The sequence below is a fragment of the Lissotriton helveticus genome, chromosome 2_2 (genome assembly GCF_964261635.1).
Source record: "Lissotriton helveticus chromosome 2_2, aLisHel1.1, whole genome shotgun sequence".
Lineage (NCBI taxonomy): Eukaryota > Metazoa > Chordata > Amphibia > Caudata > Salamandridae > Lissotriton > Lissotriton helveticus.
This window is the reverse complement of record NC_136060.1, coordinates 483,273,322-483,290,328: the sequence shown is the minus strand read 5'-3', so window position 1 is coordinate 483,290,328 and position 17,007 is coordinate 483,273,322. Positions and strand designations below refer to the sequence as shown.

The following is a 17,007-nucleotide window of genomic DNA, read 5'->3' as shown; positions in this document are numbered from 1 at the left end:
CGCCTCAGCTGCTGAAGCCTCCTCCAATCACCTCAAGCTCTTCTGCCACTTGTACTACAGCACTTTACTGGCAAAGGGAATTAGCTAGGTAGAGTGCGAGCCAGAGTTGTAACTTATGCTAGGACATCTTGCCTGCCTCACTACAAATGGGAGCTTGAGATGCAAATGGTTTCTTAAAAGTAAAATGCCATGGTCCTCCATTTCAAGATGTAACGTTGAGGTTTACCCTTTGGATCTTTGACTATCGCAGTTCCTTGAAGCACGTGTGCTGTGAATTGCACCACTTGCTGTTGAGTTTTATTAAGTTGAATTTTTCTACTACCATGGGCGGGCCTCTCATTTTAAACGTTTAAGTTCATTAGTTTGTACCATTCATTTTCCATTATGGTCTTCCCAATGGGATTCTTCATGTAACTTTCAGTTTGCCACTATTCCCTGACTTCTGTTCTTCCTTGTCAATTTTTTCTTTCCGATGTCCTATCCTCTAATCATTACCTGTTATGGATTATGTGGAAGGCTTCGCTGAATGTATGATGGTATTCCGCAAGCCGGAATCACCCTGTGCCTTCACAGCGCCATTATTAGAACGACGCGTCTTTAGTATGCATTTGTTATGCACGCAAGTTGATATAACAACTTGCCATAGGGGAACACTGGATTTTGGGATAGGTTAATTTACTATTCCAACTCCAGTCTGCGAAACAGTAGGGAAGGTGTTGGTTGGACTTTTAATCCAACACCATTCCACCAATGCGCCCCCCCTAAAGCATATCCTTAGAATGACTTGCGTGCTGAATGAATGCATACTAAAGAAGCGTTTGTTCTATTGTGGGGCTGCTCTCCATGCTTGTGCTTCTCGGCGCTGCTTCTAGTCTGGACAATCCTCCTCTTGGGTCCTTGTTCTGTTCCTGCTCTTTATTTCTTGACATGCTCCTGGTCTTATTCGGTACAAAAGGGGGTGGTGCAAAAGGGGGTGGTGATGGACGGAGCATCTGAACCAATCAAACACTCACACCCAGTCAAAAGATCTGGGTTTGATCCATCACTGTTCTTTAGCCCACTCTGCTACCCCAGTTCAGACATGGCTATATGCAAATCAGTCTGACCCTGTGCCTCATGGGAACAGTCCAGCCCGAACTGCCAAGCCATGCCTTCCCTGGACCGGAAACAAGCTTCCGAGGACCGGTTTCTGGCATTCGCGCCGTCTTCAGCCCGGCTTGCTTGAATCCAGTGGCTAAGTGAGCAAGGGACTCACGTCTGAGCATACCCTGCTACACTTATGGCGGCCAAAAGCGGTACAAAAGGGGGTGGTGATGGACGGAGCATCTGAACCAATCAAACACTCACACCCAGTCAAAAGATCTGGGTTTGATCCATCACCGTTCTTTAGCCCACTCTGCCACCCCAGTTCAGACATGGCTATATGCAAATCAGTCTGACCCTCTGCCTCATGGGAACAGTCCAGCCCGAACTGCCAAGCCATGCCTTCCCTGGACCGGAAACAAGCTTCCGAGGACCGGTTTCTGGCATTCCAGCCGTCTTCAGCCCGGTTTGCTTGAATCCAGTGGCAAAGTGAGCAAGGGACTCACGTCTAAGAATACCCTGCCACACTTATGGCAGCCAAAAGCGGTACAAAAGGGGGTGGTGATGGACGGAGCATCTGAACCAATCAAACACTCACACCCAGTCAAAAGATCTGGGTTTGATCCATCACCGTTCTTTAGCCCACTCTGCCACCCCAGTTCAGATATGGCTATATGCAAATCAGTCTGACCCTGTGCCTCATGGGAACAGTCCAGCCCGAACTGCCAAGCCATGCCTTCCCTGGACCGGAAACAAGCTACCGAGGACCGGTTTCTGGCATTCGCGCCGTCTTCAGCCCGGCTTGCTTGAATCCAGTGGCAATGTGATCAAGGGACTCACGTCTGAGCATACCCTGCCACACTTATGGCGGCCAAAAGCGGTACAAAAGGGGGTGGTGATGGACGGAGCGTCTGAACCAATCAAACACTCACACCCAGTCAAAAGATCTGGGTTTGATCCATCACCGTTCTTCAAGGAAAACAGAATGCATTAAAAAAAAAAAAACAATGAAATGTTTTCGTAAATATTTTTAAGGGCAGGTAGTGGTCCCTGGGACCACTACCTGCCCTTAAAAAATATTTTTAGAGCCAGTCACAAAGGGGAAGGGGTCCCCTGTGGATCCCTTCCCATTTGCACTTCCATTACTACCCTCTTGAAGAGGGCGGTAAATTGCGAGTGTTTTGCGACCGCAATTGCGTTCGCAAAACATTCATACACGGCTAGAGACTCGCTATTAGGAAGGGAATGCCTCTTCTTAATAGCGAGTTGCAAAACACTATTTTGCGAGTCTCAATTTTTTGCATCTCGCAAAATAGTGTTTGTTCAAGGCCATGTAGGTTTTTGCGTGTACAAACTGGTCGCAAACCCCAAAACTGGTCGTACATCTGGCCCTTAGTTCCTGTGCTCCCCTCTGCTTCCAGTCCACAGAATGCTTCCTGTTTTTTCTCCTTGTTCTGTGGGGTAATCCAGTGCTGTTCACTGGCCTGTTACCATGGTTGCGATCTTCATGAGGTATAGTACTGTGGCAATTTTTTGCTGATCTCCTGATAATGGTACTGGTGCTCCTAGCGGCAGCCATACTCCACTCTAAATGGATGTACTGTACTTCATCAAAACCTTCAATAAAATCCAGATTTTCTGCCCAATTGGCTGTGAAAAATCTAAATTTTCTATCTGCATGAGCAGCCTTATAAGACGCTTTTTTTTTGCATAAATCTGAGCCTAAAGCAGGGGAATTTTTTAACTATATTTGTCTGGTGTGCCCGTTCATTGTTTTTGCACTATATGGGACCCTTCCAATTGCTGCTAATACTGCAACGTGGGTTTCTGTTAAGCCCAGGCATTTGCAATGCTTTTCTTGTATTCTCCTGGACGAGAGAGAGGTATATTTGTTGTTCAGCTCAAAATACGCTAAACCCAGAAGCAGGTGGATTGTCCCGTTATGCCTGTACAGGGCCTGAAGCCCTTAGGATGTGTTAAAGCGATTCTACGACTTTATCAAAATTCTTTTAAGCTGCACAGTCTATTAGGCAAAAACTGTTAGCTAAATCTTAGAGAATTGTTGTATGTGGAGATTTTTGACTAGGTATTTAGCTAATTGTATTCTTTTTTATGTACTATTGTCTATCTATTGAATTCTTGGTGTTGTACTTATTTATTAATATCAATTGTTCTATTTTTATGATTTTTTTTGATATTGCCACATTATGATGTTGAAATTATATTATCAATCAATAAACTTTGTACGTAGAAAATGCCGCAAAATAGAATACATATTCAGTTATTTGTGTACCTTGCATTGTACTCTGCTTTGATCGCCACATTGGCAAGTTTCTTAAATGTTATAGTAAAATAAAGTGAACCATGCACCAGTCACTTACATCATCCTCAAAAAATCTGCCTGAATTGTGTTGTGTGGAGACTTGTGAAGTACAAAGAAAAGGACAAATTAAACAAAAACTCCAGTTGATCTAAAAGCGGTTGTTGTTGGTTAAAATGTCATTTTCATTTAAACCAATCACAGATGCCTTCAATAGCTGCAGGTATGGCTGATGTTCTGGATGTGTCAGTTGAACATCTAAAACAAGTTTCTCTGTTGTTGTCATTAGAAGGAGATATGGGAACTGCATTAAAGGGTATTGCCAAGGAGTTAGACATACATCAAGATCTCACCTTAGATAGTGGCTTACGCCCCAAAAGTAAATTTACACTACAAGGACCACACTTAACCAGCATTGACGTGTTTCATAAACTAGTAACTGATGATCTGCATAGATTGAAGGACAAATCAGTGGAAGGTAGAAGTAGGTGGAATATGGAAAATGTAACTGCTGCTGAACGTAGAGTTCTATATGGTCTTAGGAGCAATCCCTCCCTTGTCATCCGTGAGGCTGAAAAGGGAGGGAACGTTGTCCTTATGAATAGATCCGATTATGAACAAGAGGCTATCAGACAACTCAGTAATGAAGATTGTGATAGGAAGGTGGGGGCTAACCCTTATTTTGAAGCGATGATGATGATTAATATGCGTCTAGCGCATTGGAAAGAAACAGGGCTCTTATCAGAATCCGAATACCAATACCTTGAGATTTCACATCCTAGGTTTGCCTGTCTGTATCTCCTGGTGAAGGTACATAAAAAGGAAAAGTTTCCTCTAGGTTGCCCAATAATATCTGGAACGGATTTCTAATGGAGCATCTGTCCGAGTTTGTGGACTCATTCCTCAAACCTTTGGTGGTTAACCTTCCATCCTATATTCAGGATACAATGGATATACTGAATAAGATAGATGATGTACAGTGGGATGACACAATGTGGTTGGTGACCATGGATGTGGAGTCTCTCTATACATGCTTTAAGAAGGAGTTTGGTCAGATGTCAATGGACCACTTCTTATCGACCAGAAGAGCAAGTTTCTTGGAACACAATGGCATGATTTTAGAAGTTATTGACTTAATTTTAAGTAACAATGTATTTCTATTTAATCCAGACTGGTACCATCAACAGCAGGGTACAGCGATGGGATCAAAATGTACGCCTTCCTATGCAAATTTATTTATGGGATGGTTCGAGAAAATCTATGTTTGGTCTCATCATGCAGGAACGTGGACAAAGGATGTCCTTTTTTGGGGGCGTTACATAGATGTTTTTATGATCTGGACAGGTCCAGAAATCAACCTATTAAAATATTTTGAATATTTGAGTAAAAATCCATTCAATGTACGTTTCACCTTAAATAGGTCAAAAACCAAAATTCAATTATTGGACTTGGAATTATATGTTGAGCTTGGGAAACTGCAAAGCACTATGTACAGAAAAGAAACTGCTGTGAATATTAAGTTGCATTTTGATAGTGCCCTTTCAGCCAGTAACAAACATGCCATACCTTTTGGAGAAATGATCCGGGTTCGTAGAAACTGTAGTGATGACATACAATTTGAAAAACAAGCGAAAGGATCCCTGAAACGCCTTAAAAATAGGGGCTATAGGGATCAAGATCTTAACCAAGCATTAAGACAGGTCAGACGTGTCAAGAGAACAGACACACTCAAAGTAAAAAACAATAAGGCAGTCCCTAACAAAGAATGCTTGGCATTCATCACTACACATTCACAGCTGAATCAAGATCTTTTAAAAATATTACACAGACATTGGAAAATTCTTAAAGGAGCTCCAGGTGTAGGTTCCCTGCTGTGTGATAAACCTACAATCACTTATAAAAGATCTGGAACCTTGAGGGATGCATTATGTCCAAGCTATACAACAATAAGACCCATTGCCGTGGGTACATGGCTTGGACGTTCAAGGGGCTTTTTTATCTGTGGAAATTGCAATGTGTGCCACATGGTCATGAATAAAACCTTGTGCTTTACATACAATAGCAGATATACACATGAGGTAAAACAATTTATGGATTGACGAATTGTCAATCCAAATATGTGATTTATGTAATTGTGTGCAACTGTTAAAAAATATGTTGGCAGCACAATGAGGCAATTGTGCGTGCGTATCCAAGAACGTCGAATAGCCTGTTCAAGGAATGACAATACCAATGCCCTAGGGGCCCATATCTGTAACTCTGGCATCCCAAAAATCAACTTTATGTTTCATGCGATTAATCATGTCCCTCCTGATAGGAGGGGGGAAAACAGAAAATTACGCCTGAGACAGCTGGAGGCACTTTGGATATGTAAATTAAGGGCAGTGACATCTGGGTTAAACTCGGACAAAGACATGCATTATCTGCTGTTATGAGTGCCTCGTACTAATATGACTCAAAAATGCCATACAAGTATTGTGAAAATCTAGGTAGACTGTAATCTGTTTATACTAACCATGTACTTGTGTATGTTCACTGGAGTCTATTTGTTATTGAGGATGATCTGCTTACCCTTCTGTTAGATTAAGTAACATTCCCAAACCGGTCTGTTAAATTTATGAGTTGGAATATGAGTTAGGAGCTATTTCCCCCTTTTTCCTCCTTCATTATTTGTTGTACATATGTTTTGCTTTCAAACTATCATGTCGATTAAGAGATGATCAAAAGTAAATCAGGACCTAATTCTGTTTTAATATTTACACCGAATATGGTGTTTTAGTGTTAAGGGCTAAATACGTAACAGTATTAAGTTTATTGTCACGTATGTTGTGATGTGTAATCACAATCCTGTTTCTGTTATCACGAAAGTTGTGGAATTGAAGAATTTATTGGTATAACCACAACCAGATTTTTTAATACTTGGGAATATTCCCTTTAGGACTCACACAAGGGTGGTCTTACTTACTTTTTACTTTTTTCTTTGTGAAAACCTTGGAATAAAATGACCTAGAACCCGCTAAATAGAGTATCTGGGCATGCGTCTCTGGCAGAAAGGGAGTATAGGCTATCGGAATACTACACCCTAAAGGAATACTGTGTACGTAATTCTGTTGTGTACGAGCTAACTTTAGATGTGTTTGGATGCCCCGTAAGATGGGGATGCTTCAATGTCTTGAATAAAGAACAGGCATAGTAACGGTAGAGACGGCGATATGTGTAGTTTATATGAGGCAGTATGGTGAAATGCGGAATTAGTATAGGCGGATACGGAACTGTGCGTGAAATGAATCATGAGTAATGAATAAAACGTTTGAATTGAAAAAACTTATTCTTTCATGTTCAATTAGTATCTTAAGGAGTTTCAGTTGAGGCGGTCTTGGCATTATGTTTTGACAAATACTATCTTTATATGTGATGCGCTAGATGACATTAGTACTTGTGATGTTGGTCACATGAAACTACAATAAAGTTGCGTGATATAACGAATTGCCGTATGTTATTGAATGCGAATAAAGTTTGCAGAGTGGAATTACCGTCCGGGTCAAGCACATGACCTGAATACGTAGTGACGAAGAACCACATGGTTGGCTTAAAGAGCCATGTGATTCGTGACGTTTTTCCTTAATCTTTCAGTTTGGCGGTGGGTTGAAAGATACTGCGTCCTCCGAGGAGTGTTTATGGAATGACTTCTAACGTAATGGAAAAAGTGAGTGAATGCCCGCAATACGTATTGCTGCTGGCAGCGGGAGTAAAGATAATTGCGCTAGCATACTGAACGACACAGTGAGGTATTTAGCTCAGGCGAGGCCATGTTGTACTGGTTCTGGCTTATATGAGTATGCTGGCTAACTAGAAATGGGTATGAGAACCCTTTAGTTATGGCGGGCTTATTTCATTTTATTTTATTTTAGTTTGTTGTTTCTTTACTTTTCCTTACGAAGTCCTTTTACAGGAAATGGGGCTTTCATGATGATGCCCAGTGGGCGTACTTGCAAAATGGACATAGATTGGTACGTGTGCAGTTAAAGCATAGAAAATAATAAATTAATTAGGAATATTGTCATGGTATGATGGTCTGTCCTAAATGGTTGGGGATATGTCTTGAAATAGTTGGGATGATGTAATGTGAGCATACTGGTGTAATTGTTTCGACCATTTTGACATGCAGGTTATGGTAACAGTTGACAATCAGCTAAATTTTTATGGCGTTACCTTATACTTACTTTTTTACAGCCATAGATGCCTCTCCTATCATAATGAGCACTTGACAGTCTATTTGAATATAAGGCCATGAACAGGATTTGACCGTGTATTCTGGAATTTAACTTCATCGTTTTGAGGTAATGATAGTGCCCGTTCCCATAATAAGTTATTGCCAGTTGAGCCTCTTTACTGAATTAGGGCGCAATAATGATACTGGGTGTGTTTTATTGTAGCAATTGCGGATTTTATGAAAATTTGGGTAGAAACCAAAGCGAGTGGCTGGGAGTGATTTCATTTGTGGAAGGAAACTTCATTAATTTGAAGGTAATGTATAGTGATGCTTCCTCAAGGATAAGAATTGATTGCGAAGTTACTGTATAGATTTAGGCCATATCACTGATAATATGTCTGAATTCTTTCTTGTAGTAAATTTGGACAATATAACAATCTGGGTACATTCCCGATAACCTTCTAGATTGGAGTACTTTGACTACTGGTGAGGATTAATCCGAGTTGTGGTTTCTGATTTAATTGGTGGACACAAGTGGGTGCATGTTGGACTTGGCCCTTCTGGCAGGTTCACCCCTAAACTTTTTGCTTTGTGCGGTGACCCAGTGCTAGTGATTTTTGGCTTCTGCGCGCTTTCACTGTGTCCCAGTGGAAAGTGCGTGCACACTCTGAGTAGGTGTGGTAAGATTGGCCTGCCCTCCCATAGGAATGCATGGGGAATGGATGTGTCCATGTTAGTTCCTGATGTGTGGGGAGTGCAAGCTCGAGTTTGGTATGTGCGGACTCGTGTGCGTAAATGCTACGCAATGATGTATGCAGTGTGCTTGTGTCTAGTGTGGAAGTGCCACTTCTAGAAGTTCAAAACGACCTGGGACCTGAATAGGGCTGGGCTTTCCCCACACAATGCTGGCTCTGCCCGCTGTGGTGCGTCTAATGACCCTAGCCTGCCTAGTGAATGGAAAGGGTGGCTGAGGAAAGCTGCAACTGGTTTCTCCCCCACCCTGCACCCAGACAAAGGTTTTTACTGTATAAAAAGGGGCTGTGTCCCCTTATAAAATGTTCTCTTCCTGGATCTTTTTCCTGAGGGGGGGGGGCTGCTGCTGGGCGCCAGGAGGACTGCCACTAGGGATTGCCTCCCTGCCTAGGAGGACCCTGTGAGCTGGCCCCTGGCAGGCCCAGCCTTGCCCCCCACATCCTAAAAGACTTTTACTGGACTTTTGTTTACTGAAACTTTGCCCTAGCGCTTGAGAGCGCATTATTTTGCACTAGCGCCTGGGAGCGCTTTATTTGGCCACTAAGCGCTTGGGAGCGCTTTCTTGCTACCCTCGCAGGAGCCCACCCTGCAGGTTTGCCACTTTTTCATAGTTAAATTTCCGAGGGTGCCCACCCCTCGCTTTGCCCCGCATCTGTGCCCCGTGTTGAAATCACCGCCAGCAGCCTGGGAGCTGAGAGGGCCATTTCCCCGCAGTCGTCAGGGGAACACCGCGCTGTGATTGGCCGCAGCATTGGGCGTCCCCTAGCAACCTAGGAGTGCGACCAGGAAGGCAGGCGAGGTGGTGTGCTGAGAGGCAGGGCTCCCAAAACGAAAGACGGAAGAAGGAAGCCCTGCGAGTGAAGCATCAACGAGGAGAGGAGACTGGGAGGCGAGTGGAGACCTGCAGAGCCCCGGTGAGTCCCTTAGTTGTTAAAAGGCCCCGGTGCAGCTTTAAGGAGAGGGGGGCGTCGGGGCACAGTGCTGGTGCCCCTCCCCCCCCCACAGTGGTGATAGCGTTGTCTTGGGGGCAGTGTCTGCAAAGGTAGAGCCACCCCAGTTGTCAGTGAGCCGCTCCCCTGTTACCCCACAACCTTATTCTCCGAGTCCCCAGGTGGGGCGACTCCACCACGGGAGCATTTGTCTGAGCCCACTTGGCCCGGGGGGGCATTTTCCCTTTCAGCGTCCCCCGAGCGGGACTCCGACGCAGCAGGCATTCTTTCTTCGAGCCTGCGAGGCTCAGGGGGCATTTGCATATTCCGAGTCCCCCAGAGAGGGACTCCAACGAAGGGGCCATGGTTTCCGAGCCTGAGAGGCTTCAAGGGGGCCATATTTGTTGCAGAGCCCACGAGCCTCAAAGGGGCCACAGCGTGTTCAGAGCCCACACGAGGCTCCCGGGGGCATTTTCCTTGCCAGAGCCCAGGAGGCTTCCACGTGCTTCTTGGGCCCCAGTATTCCTTCAGAGAGCCCAGAGGAGATCCCCAGCTGCCCAGCACTTAGTGGGCAGCTGCTGCGTTTAGGTTGTGCGCAATCTTCCTTTGGCTGCTCTGCGCAGCCTGCCCTGACATTGGGACACAGGGCGTCCTAGCCCCAGAGAGGTCAGTTGGCCTGGGGACAGTTTGAAGTTATACCTTATGTGATTTCTGTGCAATTGTTCTTTGCTGCACCTCTGAATGTGTTTTATGCGTCATGTGCTTTTTCCTACTCCGCTGAATGTATGTTTATGCATCATGTGTTTTCTTCCCTACACCTCTGAATGTTGTGATGCATCATGTGTAATGTGTTCATGCTTATACCCCTACATGTATTGCGATGCTTAGGTGGTTGTTCTTCCTAGTACAGGTGTTACTAGTGAGGTCCAGGTTCCCTGCGTAATATTCTCCTAAGGTGGTTAGGGTTGCGTAGGTAGTACTTACCTGTTACCAGTAGTTACTGGTTGTGTGCTTTATTTTCTATTTGGTTCTACAATTGTTCTATGTGCTAAGGGTTATCCCTACAAAGTGCTAATTCTACCAAGTGCTAGTTCTAAAAGTGTTTATTCTTGACAGTGGTGCCCGTGGCCCTGACCCATGTACCTTATCCCCTGTAAATTCTGCCCGTGCCTATGGCACATTGTAAAGTGTGTATTTATTATCTAATGTGTTTTGTACAATACAAAGGCTATTGTTACATATAACCTTGTGTGGAGTTTCCTTTGTGGTGGGCCTTGGGTGTTGTTGCTGGGGGTGCGTGCGCAAACACTTAACTAACATTGCCTCCGAGTTTAGCCTTACTGCTCGTGTCACGTTACCAAGGGGGTGAGCAGGGTTTATCTTGGCGTGCAACTCCCTTGCCCTGATGTAGGAATGGTGGTCTCTGACTGGTTTTGGCGCAAGCCCTAGTCAGCCGGAGATCCCATTTCTAACATTGGTAGGCAGCGGAAGGGATCCGGATTTGTGTTTCTGCTGTACCGCAGTGGCAGCTGGCCGCACCACAAAACTCTGCAGTTTAGATAAATCACATTTTGGGGATTATTGTTTCTGAATTGTTCTGAATGTCATTTCTTGGGAAATGTGTTTCTTGTGCACTGTGAGTTAGGTGTCACTAGCTCTGGGTGGTTTTCTATCCCCTAAGTGCAGTTTGAATTTTCTGGATTCACCAGAGGGTGGGATCCAGTGGTAGCAGCGTAATAGTGTCCAGTACATTTGTTCCCCGCCCGGCTCCAACAGTTTGGTACCTGTGTCACGTGTGGTCAGGTTGAGAAATCAGGGGTGGTAGAAACTGCCTTACCAGTCCGAGTGGGGGGGGGGGTTGTGTGTGGATGAATGGTGTGTGGCACTAGACTAGTGAGTGTGAGTGCTCTGGGATAGGGAGCTTGCTGAAAACCTTGTGAATTGTGTACTCTTGCTTCAGCTCAGACAGTTAAGTCCCCTGTGTTGCACGTGTCTGTGAGCATCCTGCCAAGATGGAAACTTCTTTTAACCTCTGTGGTCTGTTTAGGTACAGTATGCATGAGTTGGTACAGTTTTGTGAGGAGAGAGACATCACAGTGAATGAATCAGACACCCAGTCCAAGCTTAGGGATAACCTAATTCAATGGCAGAAGGATGACTGGGAACGTGAGCACAGTGAGAAAGAGAGGTCCCGGGCCTCACACCATGAGGGTGGTGGGTCTGTGGGGAGCCCTGAAGAGTCTGAAGAAGAGGAAGAAGTGCATGGGCGCCAGCAGATAGCGAAGACCCCATAGATAGGCAGTCCCTTGCTGGGTCCAGTAGCAGAGGCAGTACCTCATCCCTTTCCCGGTCCCGGTCCCTGTCCCCAGAGGAGTGGGTAGATAGGAGGGAAGCAAGGGAGCACCAGCTGGCTTTGGAGTAGCTCAGGTTAGAGCATGCCACGGAAGTAGCGCAGCAGGGTGTGCAGGAAAGGATGGCGGAGGCTGAGAGGGCCTTTTCCAGAGAGAGATTAGCTCAGGAGGGTAGATTGTCCCCTGAGCGCAGTTTTAATTTTCTGGATTCCCCAGGGAGTGTTGAGTCCAGTGGTGGCAGCTATATAGAGCCCAGTGCAGGAAGTCCCATTTCCAATTTCCAGAGTATGGTACCTGTTCCCCCAGAAGAGGAGTATAGGTTGAAATTCAGTGGCAGTAAGAAACTGTCTCACCAGTCTTGGGAAGAGTTTGAGGATGAATGTTATGGGACATTGGTTGATTGGGTACGAGTTCGCACGGAAGATAATTTTGACGTATTGGTTGGAATGATTCTCAAAGAGCACCTGCTCAGTTGTTCGCCAGGGTTGCGCCAGCACCTGTTGGAATATGGGTCTACTAATTCAGAGCTCCTTGCAAGGGAAGCAGACCGCTTAGAGAGTGCTAGAGGGTCTGAGGAGTCATTGGTGAGTGATTCCGAAAGTAGTGGTTCAGGTATCTTCCAGCCCAGCATGGTGGAAGAGGCTCAGAGCAGCCCAGCTAGGTCCCAGTATAGTGAGAGGAGTGGAGAGGCTTACTACCTGGCTCAGTGGAGCAGGAGTCAGTGGGTGGCTGAGAGTCCCCAGATGCCCGAAGCCCTATCTCAGAACCTGGGTGGTTTCTTGAGGGAACACCAGGTTGAGGACCTAGGCTGTCCTGTTAGTCCATTTGAGGAGGATCTCCTAGTGTCTAGGGAACCTGGAGCATCTGTAACTAGAGCTCCAGGAGTTCCAATGTCCAGCAGTGCTACTCCAGTTGGGAGGGCACAGGAGTCCGAAGTGAGGTGTGAATGGGGGATGTGTTCCCCAGTGGAAGAACCAGTGGACCAGGGACTAGCCAGTTGAGCTAGATCTTCTTGGGGGGACCCGGGTTGTGCCAGATGGACAGGAGTCGGGAGATCTGCACCACACAGACAGTCACTCGACATATGAGTCATGTGTCAGCCTCAGGGGGATGGTGTGTAAATCCCCAGAAGTCCTGGAGTGCCAGACAGCTATTCCTCCAGAGGGTCTAGACCAGAGGTTGGAAGGTCAGGTTCAGGATCCGTCTGACCTGAAGGGTGGGTCGTCTGTAACCAGCGTCCTGACCAGTGCTTCTTCCAGGGGTACCACTCCAGTTGGGAGGGTGCAAAACTCTGGAAGGGGGTGCAGAGGGTGGGAGAGCCCGCCTCTGACCCCGGTACAACCTGAGGGGTTAAACCCTAGGTTGGGAGAATGGCGTTATAAGGGTACCCCTCGCAAAAGGAGGAGGAACCATAGACGGAGAGGTATGGGGAGGAGAGCCTCCCATGAGACTCCTGGTCCGCCTGAGGGTGTAGACCCTAGGCCGGAGAACCAGTGGCAGTCTAGCCCTGTCTTACAGACAGGAAAAGTGGAAAGTGGCTACTATGTGCCAGGGGTTCCTACCCCCCACTCTGCGAATTGGCAAGAACCGGTGGCACCTGGGTGGCCTAGGGCCTGGTCCTGGCCGCGGACAGATTGGGAGTACCAGTGGGGTAGCCCAGTTGTTCCAGATAGTGTTTCTAGAAGGAACCCCATGGGTTCACCGTGGCGTAGAATAGGAGGGTGTCCCTGCAGTTGCGGGCCCGCGTCCGTGTTCTATCGCCCAAAGCAAGGAAGCCCATTACGGTGGTGATTGGTCTGCCCTGCGTTTTAGCTGGAAGGGGGTTGTGTTGGACTTGGCCCTTCTGGCAGGTTCACTCCTAAACTTTTTGCTTTGTGTGGTGACCCAGTGCTAGTGATTTTTGGCTTCTGCGCACTTTCACTGTGTCCCAGTGGAAAGTGCGTGCACACTCTGAGTAGATGTGGTAAGATTGGCCTGCCCTCCCATAGGAATGCATGGGGAATGGATGTGTCCATGTTAGTTCCTGATGTGTGGGGAGTGCAAGCTCTAGTTTGGTATGTGCGGACTTGTGTGCTTAAATGCTGCGCAATGATGTATGCGGCGTGCTTTTGTCTAGTGTGGAAGTGCCACTTCTAGAAGTTGGCATGTTTGTGTAGTTTGTATCTGGCTTGTGATTGGCTGGAGCTGGCTGGTGTGCCAGGCTCCATGAGTCATGATGGGTCTGCCCCGGTGGTGAGTGTTGAGATTAGCATGCTAATGTGAGGGAGGAGTACACCTGGGACCTGAATAGGGCTGGGATTTCCCCACACAATGCTGGCTCCGCCCCCTGTGGTGCGTCTAATGACCCTAGCCTGCCTAGTGAATGGAAAGGGTGGCCGAGGAAAACAAAGTGCTCCAAAACCAGCCGCGACTGGTTTCTCCTCCACCCTGCACCCAGACAAAGGTTTTTACTGTATAAAAAGGGGCTGTGTCCCCTTACAAAATGTTCTCTTCCTGGATCTTTTTCCTGAGGGGAGGCTGCTGCTGGGCGCCAGGAGGACCGCCACTGGGGATTGCCTCCCTGCCTAGGAGGACCCTGTGAGCAGGCCCAGCCTTGCCCCCCACCTCCTAAAAGACTTTTGCTGGACTTTTGTTTACTGAACTTTGCCCTAGCCCTTGAGAGCGCTTTATTTTGCACTAGCGCCTGGGAGCGCTTTATTTGGCCACTAAGTGCTTGGGAGCACTTTCTTGTTACCCTCGCAGGAGCCCACCCTGCAGGTTTGCCGCTTTTTCATAGTTAAATTTCCGAGGGGGCCCATCCCTCGCTTTGCCCAGGATCTGTGCCCCGTGTTGAAATCAGCGCCAGCGGTTCGAGAGCTGAGAGGGCCATTTCCCCGCAGTCGTCAGGGGAACGCAGTGCTGTGATTGGCCGCACGGTTGGGCGTCCCCTAGCAACCCAGGAGTGCGACCAGGAAGGCAGGCGAGGTGGTGTGCTGAGAGGCGGGGCTTCTAAAACGAAAGACGGAAGAAGGAAGCCCCGCGAGTGAAGCATCAACAAGGAGAGGAGACCGGGAGGCGAGTGGAGACCTGCAGAGCCCCGGTGAGTCCCTTAGTTGTTAAAAGGCCCCGGTGCTGCTTTAAGGAGAGGGGGGCGTCGGGGCACATTGCCGGTGCCCGCCCCCCCACCCCCCTCAGTGGTGATAGCGTTGTCTTGGGGGCAGTGTCTGCAAGGGTAGAGCCGCCCCGGTTGTCAGTGGGCCGCTCCCCTGTTACCCCGCAACCTTATTCTCCGAGTCCCCAGGTGGGGCGACTCCACCACAGTAGCATTTGTCTGAGCCCACTTGGCCCAGGGGGGCATTTTCCCTTTCCGAGTCCCCCGAGCGGGACTCCGACGCAGCAGGCATTCTTTCTTCGAGCCTGCGAGGCTCAGGGGGCATTTGCATTTTCCGAGTCCCCCAGAGAGGGACTCCAACGAAGGGGCCATGGTTTCCAAGCCTGAGAGGCTCTAAGGGGGCCATATTTGTTGCAGAGCCCACGAGGCTCAAAGGGGCCACAGCGTGTTCAGAGCCCACACGAGGCTCCCGGGGGCATTTTCCTTGCCTGAGCCCAGGAGGATTCCACGTGGTTCTTGGGCCCCAGTATTCCTTCAGAGAGCCCAGAGGAGATCCCCAGCTGCCCAGCACTTAGTGGGCAGCTGCTGCGTTTAAGTTGTGCACAATCTTCCTTTGGCTGCTCTGCGCAGCCTGCCCTGACATTGGGACACAGGCCGTCCTAGCCCCAGAGAAGTCAGTTGGTCTGGGGACAGTTTGAAGTTATACCTTATGTGATTTCTGTGCAATTGTTCTTTGCTGCACCTCTGAATGTGTTTTTATGCGTCATGTGCTTTTTCCTACACCGCTGAATGTATGTTTATGCATCATGTGTTTTCTTCCCTACACCTCTGAATGTTGTGATGCATCATGTGTAATGTGTTCATGCTTATACCCCTACATGTATTGTGATGCTTAGGTGGTTGTTCTTCCTAGTACAGGTGTTACTAGTGAGATCCAGGTTCCCTGCGTAATATTCTCCTAAGATGGTTAGGGTTGCGTAGGTGGTACTTACTTGTTACCAGTAGTTACTGGTTGTGTGCTTTATTTTCTATTTGGTTCTACAATTGTTCTATGTGCTAAGGGTTATCCTTACAAAGTGCTAATTCTACCAAGTGCTAGTTCTAAAAGTGTTTATTCTTGACAGTGGTGCCCGTGGCCCTGACCCATGTACCTTATCCCCAGTAAATTCTGCCCGTGCCTATGGCACATTGTAAAGTGTGTATTTATTATCTAATGTGTTTTGTACAATACAAAGGCTATTTTTACATATAACCTTGTGTGGAGTTTCCTTTGTGGTGTGCCTTGGGTGTTGTTGCTGGGGGTGCGTGCTCAAACACTTAACTCACATTGCCTCCGAGTTTAGCCTTACTGCTTGTGTCAGGTTACCAAGGGGGTGAGCAGGGGTTATCTTGACGTGTAACTCCCTTGCCCTGATGTAGGAATGGTGGTCTCTGACTGGTTTTGGCGCAAGCCCTAGTCAGCCGGAGATCCCATTTCTAACAGTGCACAACATCCGTATGCATGTTTGTATCCATCTTTTTTACCTCTTGTACATTAACACCTAATTTGTGTGTGTTAATTTCTGATCTTTATTAGATGGTTCGAACTGAGGTGCTTGCATGACACTGGTTTCCTTGTTGGGCTTTTCCGTTGAATTCTTTCAAGATTTCACTGGGTGTCTGTGAACGTTCTTTTTTTTCTTTCCGGCTCTTGTCACCTATAGACAAATTTGAGTATTGCATCTAGGTTGGAGTATGTTACAGTACAGAACCAAATGGCATACTCAAAAATCACAGTTAAAAAATATTACATGGAGACAGGAATTCCACTGTTGGTAACAATGCGAATCATGGCATGTTGCAAAAATCGTTTATGTTGATGTCTATGATGTGTGTATATCTTGTTACCAATTGATTATATGATTGTACCTATGTTATGCTTGCAGCCCTGAGGAAGCCCTATTCAGGGCGAAACATGTTGGCTGCAATTTGGCTACATTATCTCATCGCCTTACGTCATGTGTGGTTGGAGTATCCATTAAAGGATCAGATATAACATCACTGAAGAGTCTGGATTGATTCCCTTGTTTTGCATTTGTGCATCTTAAAACACTTATGTTGCCTCTCTGTGCTTTTTGCTGTATATTATAGCGGTGTGGTCTTATGGCAGTGGACCAGGGAGGTGGGCAACAGTGACTTTGTGCAATTTTGGAAACGTTGTATAGCTAGGTAGTGCGGCTTTAATAATCCCTTACTGCTATCTTTCCCATTTTTCGAGTTGTTTGTTT

The 17,007-nt window shown here is 46.9% G+C and overlaps 1 protein-coding gene across 3 annotated transcripts in view; it reads left to right on the top strand.

Annotated features, from left to right (window-relative positions):
* Positions 1-17,007, top strand: part of LOC144821551 (uncharacterized) — a 178,600-nt gene that overhangs the window by 87,946 nt on the left and 73,647 nt on the right. The gene's annotated exons all lie outside the window — the stretch shown is intronic.